This window comes from Lolium perenne, chromosome 1 (genome assembly GCF_019359855.2).
Source record: "Lolium perenne isolate Kyuss_39 chromosome 1, Kyuss_2.0, whole genome shotgun sequence".
NCBI classification, from domain to species: domain Eukaryota; kingdom Viridiplantae; phylum Streptophyta; class Magnoliopsida; order Poales; family Poaceae; genus Lolium; species Lolium perenne.
This window is the reverse complement of record NC_067244.2, coordinates 139,110,230-139,124,360: the sequence shown is the minus strand read 5'-3', so window position 1 is coordinate 139,124,360 and position 14,131 is coordinate 139,110,230.

Sequence of the window (14,131 nt, the reverse complement as noted above, 5' to 3'; positions counted from 1 at the left end):
ATGTACAAATTTGAAGATTAAATAATTTAACTTCAATCCCGACTGGAGTACTTTAATCTCTCTCAAATACGGCTTGCCCATGCCATGGGATCCACAGATATCAGGAAGCTTGATCCACACAAACAAGTGGAAGTATGGTTCGGAAAAGTGCCTTCCGATACATCAACCAGGGAGAAACGGGAAAACGAGTACAGATGTCACGATGAACTACCGTGAGACGTTGCAAAGGAGCTCACCAGTCACCAACGTCAGCTCGCACCGAGGTGAAGAGGTCTGGTTGCCGAACATCATAGCAGGTGAAGGTCGGTGCCTGCAAGTAGTGAGGATCTAGTGGTCAACTAGTGGTGAGGTCGGAAACAACGAAATCGATGGAGATGGACCATTAACGTTACTGTTGTCGACCAAATTGTCCACCGGCCACGGCGTCCATGGGTGGAGCTCATCTTGCAGATGGGATTGGAAGAAACGGCGGTGGCCATGCCATTCAGCGAAGAGGCAGGGGAGGGGGCAACCAGAAAGCCACGATGCAATATGGACGAACGGAGGATGGAATAGAGTTATAGAGGCAACCCAAGCGTAACGCCTCTCCACTACCGATATTCACTACAGGCTGCAGTTACGGGATGGAGAAATCTCATCTTCGCCACCATTATTTCTAGCTGTCAGCCGAAGGAAGCATTGAAGACGGAAGTAGCAGGTGTAGGGATTCGTTGCATAGAAAACAAAAATTTTCCTACCGCGAGAACGCAATCCAAGCCAAGATGCAATCTAGAAGACGGGAGCAACGAGGGGATAATCAAGACTAACCCTTGAAGATTTCCAAAGCCTATAAGAGTAGGCTCTTATTGCTGCGGTAGACGATCACTTGCCGCTTGCAAAAGCGCGTAGAAGATCTTGATCACGGTGCCACAATCGGGCAGCACCTCCGTACTCGGTCACACGGTCGGTGTTGATGAAGACGACGTCCTTCTCCCCGTTCCAGCGGGCAGCGGAAGTAGTAGCTCCTCCTTGAATCCGGCAGCACGACGGCGTGGTGGCGGTGGTGGTGGAGAACTCCGGCAGGGCTTCGCCTATGCGCTGCGGGAGTATTATGTGGAGGAGGAGAGGCTAGGGTTTGGGGAAAGGGGGAGGCTAGGGCGCCGGCCAAGGGCAGCCCTAGGTGGTGCGGCCAAGAGTGGGCAGCCCCCTCCCTCTCCTCCTCATTATATAGGTGGAAATCCCCAAGTGTTGGTATCCAAGTCTTCGAATAAGACCCCAACAATGAAACCTCCCATAGGTGGGAAACCTACTCAAGGGGGGAAACCCCACTCAAGGTGGGACTCCCACCCCTTCCTTGGGGGGTTGGCCGGCCACCCTTTGGGGAGTCCACCTTGGACTCCTCCCCTTTAGGGTTGGCTGGTCATGCAAGGTGGAGTCCCTCCGGGACTCTACTTTCCATGGTGATTTCTTCCGGACTTTTCTAGAACCTGGCATAAATGCACCGGATCATTTCCAAACTTGGAATATGACTTCCTATATATGAATCTTATTCTCCGGACCATTCCGGAACTCCTCGTGATGTCCGGGATCTCATTCGGGACTCCGAACAAATATTCAAACTCCATTCCATATTCAAGTTCTACCATTTCAACATCAAACCTTAAGTGTGTCCCCCTACGGTTCGCGAACTATGCGGACATGGTTGAGTACTCACTCCGACCAATAACCAATAGCGAGATCTGGAGATCCATAATGGCTCCCACATATTCAACGATGACTTCAGTGATCGAATGAACCATTCACATACGATACCAAGTCCCTTTGTCACGCGATATTTTACTTGTCCGAGGTTTGATCATCGGTATCACTCTATACCTTGTTCAACCTCGTCTCCTGACAAGTACTTTTTACTCGTACCGTGGTATGTGGTCTCTTATGAACTTATTCATATGCTTGCAAGACATTAGATGACATTCCACCGAGAGGGCCCAGAGTATATCTATCCATCATCGGGATGGACAAATCCCACTGTTGATCCATATGCCTCAACTCATACTTTCCGGATACTTAATCCCACCTTTATAACCACCCATTTACGCAGTGGTGTTTGGTGTAATCAAAGTACCTTTCCGGTATAAGTGATTTACATGATCTCATGGTTATAAGGACTAGGTAACTATGTATCGAAAGCTTATAGCAAATAACTCAATGACGTGATCTTATGCTATGCTTAATTGGGTGTGTCCATTGCATCATTCATATAATGATATAACCTTGTTATTAATAACATCCAATGTTCATGATTATGAAACTAATCATCCATTAATCAACAAGCTAGTTAAGAGGCATACTAGGGACTCTTTGTTGTCTACATATCACACATGTACTAATGTTTCGGTTAATACAATTATAGCATGATATATAAACATTTATCATAAACATAAAGATATATAATAACCACTTTTATTATTGCCTCTTGGGCATATCTCCTTCAGTCTCCCACTTGCACTAGAGTCAATAATCTAGTTTACATCTGTAAAGATATAACACCTTGGCCTTTCTGGTGCTTTATCATGTTTTGCTCACGGGAGAGGTTTTAGTCAATGGATCTGACATGCTCAGAAACGTATGTATTTTGTAATTCATTTGCGTCTCAACGCATCACTCATTTCCAAATGAGTCGGCATTAAATATGTTTGGTCTTCTGGTGGAACCTTAATTCCGCGGTCTGAAATATGTCACTAATATTGTCATACACAATATAGCTTCAAAGTTCTGACACTATCAGAACTACACCAAGTTCTCAAGGATCCTTTTGACTTAACATCCTTTGCCATTGTCAAAACAATGACATACTCTGCCTTTTTTTGTAGAATCCGTCACAATATTTTAGAACTCTTCTAAATCTAGCATAGACAACTTCTAGCTCATCGTGCTACCTTTAAAACAACACTTAGTCTAATTTGAGATTGAAATTCTATTTTTATATGTGACAAAACAAATATCGGTGTAATCACCTTACAACGATTTGTTTGTCATTTCTCCATACAAAACTATATATATATCCTTGGTTTCTTCTAAAGTACTCAAGGATACTCTTACTGTCGTCCAATGATCATCATATGAATCATTCTGGTATATGCTCATAACACTTTATAGCACATGACATCTGATTGTGTACATATTATTCGTGATCTATAATCACTCATGTGTTTTTACTCATTGAGTGTCAGATACACTCAAGTCTTGTTAAAACTTAACATGACAAGAATATTTTCTATATTGAACTATTTCAATATCTATTCTATGTACTTTGACTTAAACTTATTTTGTGTTTCAATCTATCTTCATAGATTTTGACACTAGATATGTTTCAGTCCATATCCTTTCATTGAAGTTAATTTCTCAATGAAACCTTTTTAATCAAGTATATAATTACATCATTTATAACCAACTATATGTCATCTACATAAAGTATTATAAATATGTCTTAGCGCTCCCACTTAATTTCTTGCAAATGCAAGTTTCTTCATCGTCTCTGATGAAATCAAAAACTCTTTGACTATTTCATCTGGTGAAGATTCCAACTCCATGATACTTACTTCATCCGATTGAAGTTTGTATACCTATCTAGTATTCTACGGACTAGCAAAACTTTTGGTTGTATCTTGTATACACCTTTAACACAAACTTCTGTTAAGTAGTGTATTTTGCCATCCTACTAGCATATCTCATAAAAGAAATATGTAGTGATTACTAGAATAATCCACATAGACTATAAGCATTGCTACGGAAGATATAATCTTATCGTTGTCAACTCTTTGAACTTTGTTGTAAACAACTTTTCAACAAGTCGAGCTTCTTCAAGGATATTCCATCCAAGTCCATCAATTTTATAGATCCATTTACTTTCAAAAAGTATACATCTATTTTGGATTTCATGGCGTATAGCCATTTTAACGGAGTTAGGGCCTATCATAACTTCTTTGTTTGTAGTTGGTTTATCATTGCTTCAAAATCAATCCTTTGTCCACAAATCATTTATTTGATCACAAAGTAAACCATACCTACAAGGTTCAATATGTACTTCGATCTCCATGGCTAAAACACTTTGTAGTCATGGGAGCCATGATCGTCGTGGCTGCTTCCGAAACCAATTCCGATGCTGCGCTACTCTGATCATTATGCTCAGGTTCATAAACCTTATCTAATTATATTGTCCTCCCACTCAAATACCGTTCATAGGCCAAGAGTTGAACGGGCAACAAACTTAGTGGAAAAATACATAAAGATGTATATGGTTCACTGAGCATAGTTGTGTGCGGGAGATTCTTCTACTTCATGAAAACTTTCAACAATGAATTGAGTATATATATGTGGATATATTCGATAAGGAAGAAGTTTGAAACATTTGAATGGGTTCAAATAAATTTCAGCATGAAGTGGAAATCATCGTAATAGAAAAGACAAATATCTATGATTGGATCATGGTGGAAATATTTGACTTACGAGTTTTAGCGAACATCTAAGAGAGTCATGAAATTGTTCTACAACTCACATTTCTTGGAGTATCATAATGATGATATAGTACCACCTATGAACGGTATTTTAATCATTCTCTTTAGAAAAGATTTGCAAGCGTCAAATGATTCAAAAATCAAATGACTCCAAAAATCCATTTGCATGGAGTTCCTTCATGCGTTCCTTTCTAACATGACCTAAATGGCGGTTCCACAAATAAGTGGAATTCAAATCATTTGCCTTATGGCATTTTAGCGTCAGTGTTATGTATGTGTGTTTCACCATTAAGATTTATAATAACTTATCCATCATACATGGAGTAATGTCATAATTTGAACAACTCATTGTTTTCATTTGACCAGAGAAAAATAACAATTATTAAGTTGTTTATTATAAATTCTAAGGGCTAGATAGAATGCCAACGACGAACATAATAACACTTTATTTTGTTCTAGACGTGCATTCCTATCATATTCCTTGTCAGTCACTTAGGCCATTGTATTCTTGTATTGCGTTGTTTTGTATGACACTTCATACCAACCAATATAGTACTAATACCCAAGAATTTCATAGTGTGACCTAACTAGGAATACAACCATAACATGTATATCATTTATATACACCTGAGCTAGACTTTCTAGTCCTTTCTTTCTTTCTGCCAACATATCTTTTGCAGTTTCTCTTTTAGTTTTCCTCATTATTCAGAAAAACACTTCAATATCAATAACTTCTAGGTTTGTTGGTCTAATACCAATAACCTTGAGGTTCTTATTTTGAAGTTTGATCATCATATGACAAGTGTTCTAGATTTCACTATTAGTAACTTTGTAATATGATGAACAATTTCACTCATAATTTTATCCATCAATTCATGACAACTTTCTGAGACCATATCTGTACATGCTAGGCTCATAAAGTTTAACCTTAGTATTCGCATGTGCAAATCTGGCTTGCACCCGTTGTATGCACACGTAGAATCTATCACACCCGATCATCACGTGATGCTTCGATACGACGAGTCTTAGCAACGGTGCATACTAAGGATGATAACTTCATGGATATGCGAATATCGTTAGTGCCCCAATAGTTGGAGGATTGTGACGCCTGGCGTCTTCAACCTTCATACATTCCCATAAAACTTATGAGTTTATGTAGTCTCACCAAATTATATTCTATCATCTTGCAATAAGGTCTTAGATATCACATATATCTTATACCTTGATTATTTCTGAAAACTAAATTTTCAGCTCCTTACTTTTCAAACAGATTTGAACTTCAAGTTTTACGGAGACAAGATAACTTTAGTTACTAATTGAAACCATAGTTCTTTGAATCAACAATGTGAGGTTTACTAAAAGTTTGCAGTAGGGCTTAATCAATTCTTGATTCTTTAACAATACGGTACCAATCCGTAAAGTTTCTTGTCAGATTTTAACAGTATTTCTATCTCAATAACAAGACTAGCGCATAGTAGAAAACGGATGCCAATACTACAAAATTAATTCAAAATACTACTCAGACTATGTTTATGATAATTAGTTCATGTTCTAATCTAATTACTAATGAACTCCCACTTAATACAACATCCCTCATAGTTGTTAAGTGGTACACGATCCAAATCCACTACACCAAAACCGATCATCACGTGAGATGATGTAGCTTCAATGGTGAACATCAACATGTTGATCATATCATCCATATGACTCGTGTTCAACCTTTCGGTTTCCGTTGTCCCGAGGCCATGTCTGTACATGCTAGGCTCGTCAAGCAAACCCAAGTATTCCGCGTGTGCAACATGGCTTACACCCGTTGTATATGAACGTTGAATCTATCACATCCGATCATCACGAGATGCTTCGAAACGACGAACTTTGGCAACGGTGCATACGAGGGGAGAACACTCTATTATCTTGATATTAATGTGAGGGATCATCTTATAATGCTACCGCCGCGTTCTAAGCAAAATAAGATGCATAAAAGGATTAACATCACATGCAGTTCATATGTGATATGATATAGCCCTTTTGTCTTTGCGCCTTCGATCTTCATCTCCAAAGCACGGACATGATCTCCATCATCAACGGGCATGATCTCCATCATCGTCGGCGTAGCGTCAAGGTCCATGGTGCCGTCTTCATGGTTGTTCACCTCATGTAGCAACTATTACAACTACTTTGAAATACTACTCAACATGAAATATAAAGACAATCATAAGGCTCCTGCCGGTTGCCACAATACAATAATGATCATCTCATACATATTCATCATCACATTATGGCCATATCATATCACCAAACCCTGCAAAAACAAGTTAGACGTCTCTAATTTGGTTTGCATATTTTACGTGGTTTAGGGTTTTCGAGAGAGATCTAATCTACCTATGAACATGAACCACAACGTTGATACTAATGTTTTCAATAGAAGAGTAAGTTGAATCTTCACTATAGTAGGAGAGACAGACACCCGCAAAGCCTCTTATGCAATACAAGTTGCATGTCGAACGAGGAACAAGTCTCATGAACGCGGTCATGTAAAGTTAGTCCGGGCCGCTTCATCCCACTATGCTACAAAGATGCAAAGTACTCAAACCAAAGATAACAAGAGCATCAACGCCCACAAAACCATTGTGTTCTACTCGTGCAACCATATATGCATAGACACGGCTCTGATACCACTGTAGGGATTCGTTGCATAGAAAACAAAAAATTTCCTACCGCAAGAACGCAATCCAAGCCAAGATGCAATCTAGAAGACGGGAGCAACGAGGGGATGATCAAGACTAACCCTTGAAGATTTCCAAAGCCTATAAGAGTAGGCTCTTATTGCTGCGGTAGACGATCACTTGCCGCTTGCAAAAGCGCGTAGAAGATCTTGATCACGGTGCCACAATCGGGCAGCACCTCCGTACTCGGTCACACGTTCGGTGTTGATGAAGACGACGTCCTTCTCCCCGTTCCAGCGGGCAGCGGAAGTAGTAGCTCCTCCTTGAATCCTGCAGCACGACGGCGTGGTGGCGGTGGTGGTGGAGAACTCCGGCAGGGCTTCGCCTATGCGCTGCGGGAGTATTATGTGGAGGAGGAGAGGCTAGGGTTTGGGGAGAGGGGGAGGCTAGGGCGCCGGCCAAGGGCAGCCCTAGGTGGTGCGGCCAAGAGTGGGCAGCCCCCTCCCTCTCCTCCTCATTATATAGGTGGAAATCCCCAAGTGTTGGTATCCAAGTCTTCGAATAAGACCCGAACAATGAAACCTCCCATAGGTGGGAAACCTACTCAAGGGGGGAAACCCCACTCAAGGTGGGACTCCCACCCCTTCCTTGGGGGGTTGGCCGGCCACCCTTTGGGGAGTCCACCTTGGACTCCTCCCCTTTAGGGTTGGCTGGTCATGCAAGGTGGAGTCCCTCCGGGACTCTACTTTCCATGGTGATTTCTTCCGGACTTTTCTAGAACCTTCTAGAACCTACCATAAATGCACCGGATCATTTCCAAACTTGGAATATGACTTCCTATATATGAATCTTATTCTCCGGACCATTCCGGAACTCCTCGTGATGTCCGGGATCTCATTCGGGACTCCGAACAAATATTCGAACTCCATTCCATATTCAAGTTCTACCATTTCAACATCAAACCTTAAGTGTGTCACCCTACGGTTCGCGAACTATGCGGACATGGTTGAGTACTCACTCCAACCAATAACCAATAGCGGGATCTGGAGATCCATAATGGCTCCCACATTTTCAACGATGACTTCAGTGATCGAATGAACCATTCACATACGATACCAATTCCCTTTGTCACGCGATATTTTACTTGTCCGAGGTTTGATCATCGGTATCACTCTATACCTTGTTCAACCTCGTCTCCTGACAAGTACTCTTTACTCGTACCGTGGTATGTGGTCTCTTATGAACTTATTCATATGCTTGCAAGACATTAGACGATATTCCACCGAGAGGGCCCAGAGTATATCTATCCGTCATCGGGATGGACAAATCCCACTGTTGATCCATATGCCTCAACTCATACTTTCCGGATACTTAATCCCACGTTTATAACCACCCATTTACGCAGTGGTGTTTGGTGTAATCAAAGTACCTTTCCGGTATAAGTGATTTACATGATCTCATGGTCATAAGGACTAGGTAACTATGTATCGAAAGCTTATAGCAAATAACTCAATGACGTGATCTTATGCTATGCTTAATTGGGTGTGTCCATTATATCATTCATATAATGATATAACCTTGTTATTAATAACATCCAATGTTCATGATTATGAAACTAATCATCCATTAATCAACAAGCTAGTTAAGAGGCATACTAGGGACTCTTTGTTGTCTATATATCACACATGTACTAATGTTTCGGTTAATACAATTATAGCATGATATATAAACATTTATCATAAACATAAAGATATATAATAACCACTTTTATTATTGCCTCTTGGGCATATCTCCTTCAGCAGGGATGCCCCACAAGACTGTAACACAACGACGAGCAGAAGGCCCAACAATAATCACTTGCGGCCGCGTGGCCTGTTGCATTTCAGCCAGGTTTACCAGAAGACGCCGAGCTCGTTGTCGAGAGTAGAGGCCCCTCTACGTGGGCCGACAGGCACGAGCAGATTCACGTAGTGGAGAAAACCGATCGGAAGATCTGAGATGTCCAACTTCAAAATCGAACGGCTGATGGCATCAAATCGTTGTGGTTAGTCCTAGGTAGTTGAATTTTACTGTTTACTAATTTGCTACCAAAAGTAGCAACCAATACTCTGTAGAACTTGTACATCGAGTCTAGACAAGTAGATTCGCTCCGCACATACTCATCTGCTAGATCACCGGCAATGCCATATGCAAGAACCCTAATCAGTATCGTGTATTTTGATAGGAGAACTTGCCAATTGCATCCTCTTTGTAGATGAGGAAGTCATCATCACTCTCGGCTCCTTCCATGAGTTGTCGGAACAATGGTCTTGACATCTTCAACCGACGCCAGACGTAGCTGGAGTGTATAGTGCGTTGGTACGGTGGAAGTGGTCACTGAAGAGTTGCACTTAGACATATGCTCTTTTATGATCCAATTCCCCAACAAATCCCTTGATAGAGCCACAGTATGTTGAAATATGTGCCACGTTGTCCTCATGAATGAGAAGAATTGCCGACATCAACAACTACTCATCACCATCAGGGTCTGATGACCCACAAGTATAGGGGATGTATCGTAGTACTTTCGATAAATAAGAGTGTCGAACCCAACAAGGAGTAGAAGGTGTTGATGAGAAATTTTGATCAAGTATTCACTGTAAACACTAGCAAACAGGTTTGCAGGGGTATTTGGTATTACAGATAAATAAAGTACGAGTAAATAAAATGCAGTAATAATAATTGCAGCGAGTGGCCCAATCCTTTTTAGAGCGAAGGATAAGCCGGTTGTTGTACTTATGATGACCAAACGTTTCTGAGGATACACGGGAATTTCGTCAAATGTTTTCGCTTCACATAGCTAAATAATCTTCAATGGTTTGGTAATTGTTGTGTGGGTGAATCTATGCTAATGTACCACCCTATACTTGGACTAATACATACTTGTGATTATACCTCTTGAAAGCATCCGTAACTACAAGAAAGTAATTAAGATAAATCTAACCATAACCTTAAACTCCGAGATCCTACACTCCCTCGTGCACCGGTTTCCTAACTGGAGTTTGGGTTTCTGTCGCTCCCGTAACCCCACAATTAATAGCCAAATACACGATGCATTCCCCTAGTCCCATAAAGGTGAAGTACCATGTAGTCGACGTTCACATGATACCACTAGAAGAATAACACCACAACTTAAATATCAAATCATTGCATATTACTCAACATAGTTCCACTACTAACAGCATGACTTCTCCCATGTCCTCAAGAACTAAACGAACTACTCATGAGACATCATATGGATCATATTCAGAGGTCATATAATGATGAATAACAATCTGGACATAAACCTTAATTCAATGGTTTCACTCAATAGCATCAACTACAAGGAGTAATCAACATCGGAAAAATTTCCCCTATAAACTAGACAAGTATCAAACCCAAGATGTTACAGCGGGACGGCGTGGAGATGGCGGTGATGATGGTGCTGGTGGTGGAGATGATGGTGATGATGATCCCGATGAAGTCCAGCTCGATGGCGGTGACGATAGCGACGATTTCCCCCTCCGGGAAGGAATTTCCCCGGCAGAATTCTGCCTGCCGGAGAGCTTTTCTCTCTCTCTCTAGTTCTCCGCCCGTAGCGGCGGCGAAATATTTCTCTGGTCTCTCCCCCGATGTTAGGTTTCTCGAGGGCTTGAAATACGTGAGGGGGCGATGTCTGAGGTGGGCCAGAGCACCCAGAACATGCCTAGGCGTGGCCAAGGCCTGGCCCGCGCCTAGGGGTGGCCCGGCCCCCTCCTGGCCCATCTCGGCCTCCCCTTATGGCTTCCTCCGTCATCTGGAAAAATAGGATTTTCTATATATTTTCTGGGAATTGTTGTTCTTCATAAATATGGTGTCTTGACGGTCCTTTTTCCAGCAGAATCCTGACTCCGGTGGTTAATTCTTCAATAATCATCGAACATGCAAAAATAGATGGAATGACATAAGTATTACCTCTAAATATGAAATATATCGATGGATAACAACAAATTATGATATAGAATAGTGATGCAAATTGGACGTATCAGGGTCGTCATCCGACGACGTATCAATGACATTGGTGTAGAAGAACTCGTCTCCAAGTTCAAATTCGATGGCAAATCAGCGGTCAAGGACCGGCGGCGGGGTCAAGGGCGGGATTCGCGGGGAAAAGGGGTGCGTGGACTCATGTTGGGATGCTGACTGGGTGGGCCAAGGGGGTCAAACAGGCCAAATCGTACAAAAGGATTCCAATTTTGGTCACCATGTTGGAGATGGCCTTATAGCAGGATTAACATACTGTTTTCATTCCAAACATCCAATGAATGAGGCTTACAAATTTATCTAAAATGCAAATTTTGATTAAATATAGAAAAGTATAAACGCATACAACCTGAAACAAATATATGGAAAACACATATTGTAAGATGAATCTACTATATTTATACACCTTATTTATTGGAACGGATCGAATAGGTAACAACATGTAACCACATGCATTGCCAACTAAATCAGGCAAGAGAGGCATGTGGTAACCTATGTTACCATAGCAATCGCACACAAGTCAAGACAAAATAAGTTTACAAACTAACAAATGAGTGTTTCTAGTTGTCATTTCTATGTTACTACTATATGATACTATGATATGATATGATATGATAAGCAAACGATACTACTTGGTATCCCGATATTAATTAAGAACCTTGCTTTCCACTATAACTAGCCTTGCAGCAAAATAATTTTCTTTTCTTTTCCCGTAATCTTCTCGCAGCTGGTCGAGTGACAAATCTAAAAAAAATACCCCCGTGGATGCGCCTTAACTCTCATCCTCCCATCGTTTTGCTTCGGTATTAAACTCGATGTCCTTGGAGCATGGGCCGGTCCATAGATTTCAGGGACCCTAGGGCGAAATGACACTAAAGCTCCGTGTTCACGGTGGCAAAGGTTTTCTAGCACAGGGGACCACACCCCCTACTCTAAAAAAATTTCTTACAGATATCTAGTTATGCTAAATTTTAAAATATTATACGGAGTATAAAGTTTAAGCAGATTTGATATTCTGGCTCCTTAACAATCTCCATCAAGCTTTGTCACTTGGTCGCACACAAGAGACTTTAAAAATAATAGTATTCCGCAAGATAAATATTAAGGTAATGGAATAACAAATTATATAATATTTACATTTGAAAGATCCATGGTCTTTAAAATCTCGGTGAAGAAATTTAAAACTATTTGTTTGATTGATCGAGCGAACTATATACCATGATTTTCTTGTATATAAGTATGTAGCTCTAGAATTAATCATATTTTTTATGACGGTCGGTATTTTTATGCATATTTGAGAAGGCCAAAGAGAAATCGTGTCATCGGAAAAACTATTTAGAAATATTAAAATATTTTTTAAAATGAGTCGGAGTAGAGGCACAGTAAATCGCAGCTTGGACCTTTTAAATTTTCTAGAATTATTCTAAACTGCCCCGCCCAATGGGCCGGCCCTGACTTGGAGCAGCTGGTTTGTCTTCCTTCCAGACACATACTCCCCTGGGTCGTCAAGAGTTTGGCTTTTGTTGTACCACGCCACGAACAGCGGGCGCCCAAGGAGGATCGCGAAGGGGCGTTGGTGGATCGGCTCGTTCGTCAATGAACGCCGGCCGCCATCAGCTTTTCTCCTACCACTCTTGCAGCTGCGATCAGGTCGCGTTCCGTGGACCGTGGAGCAGCGCTAACGGTAGCGGCAGGCCGTCGACAGGACTCTAGCTCACTCTATTCAAACCCGAATCACGATCACCGTGTGGATCATGATTCGCTCGCCACTAGTAAAGGCGACTGTTACGTCCGTGCGTGCTACACGTCAGGTTTGGTGACCAGCGGCATCATCCAAGTATCCAACAATCACACGCCCTGGGTCGACACACGGTATGGCGCGAGAGACGGAGGGTGACAAGCACGCCGCATTTTTCGTCACCTTTCTGCCCATGAAAATGGTACTTACCCCATTTCTGGTCTTCTGAATCCCGGCCTTGTCCGTCCAGGAGTATTTCTACTCTCGGACTAGAAGTACAAGCGCGTGTTGTGTGTGGTCATGCTATCGTCCAACGAACACCTCAACTGACGTCGCCAGGCGCGGCAGCCACACGATATTGGTCCTCTCCTCACCGCGCAACGCAAGTGACACCGACCGCCCGATCCATCAATCGATCGGCCTACCGGCCATGAGGGCGAGAGGGCCGCGCCACCATAACGCCGTCACATCGGTACCGTGACCAGACTGCATCCTCTACATCAGCTATAGTGCCAGTATCTTAACTAGCGTGAAAGCATAACAAAAATGCTAATGTGAAAACTAATTAAAGAGGCGAGTGATGATTAGACTAAGGGCATTTCCAACGGGAGATCTAAAACGGCGACAATGTCCGATTTTATCCGTTTGGATCGCGTTGCGGATAGAAATTAGGTCGCGGTCCGGCAAGCCAGGCCAGCGCGTCCAGCGCGGTGTCGGTCCACGCTGACCATTTTGGCTCGTTGGCCACAGATAACGAATGCATGTAAAAAAACTAAAAACACAGCACAAATTAAGATTTTTCATTTAAATTTTATTATACGTTACACGTTTTAATAAAAACAACTGAATGTAAAATACAAATAACCCTACTAGCTGTCCGTCGGTGGGCACAACGGTCTAGCTTCGCCATCGTTCTTCACCCGAGACATGCTCTCGAGCCCGGGCAGATACCGGGCGGTCGATGGTGGGGCATGAGCAAAGGTGGCTCGATGGATCATCGCGAACTGCCACCTCATGGTGAACTCAGCGTTCATGGCAAGTCGCTCGCACCTTTATGGAGGGTTTCCTCAGCTAGGGTCCGAGCGTTTAGCTCAAGGATCCTTTGTCCCTTGGCCTCCATGAGAAGCCGCCCAACCTCCTCGGTACGCAACCACTCGCGGGAGACCGCCATGACGCGCTAGAGGAGCTGC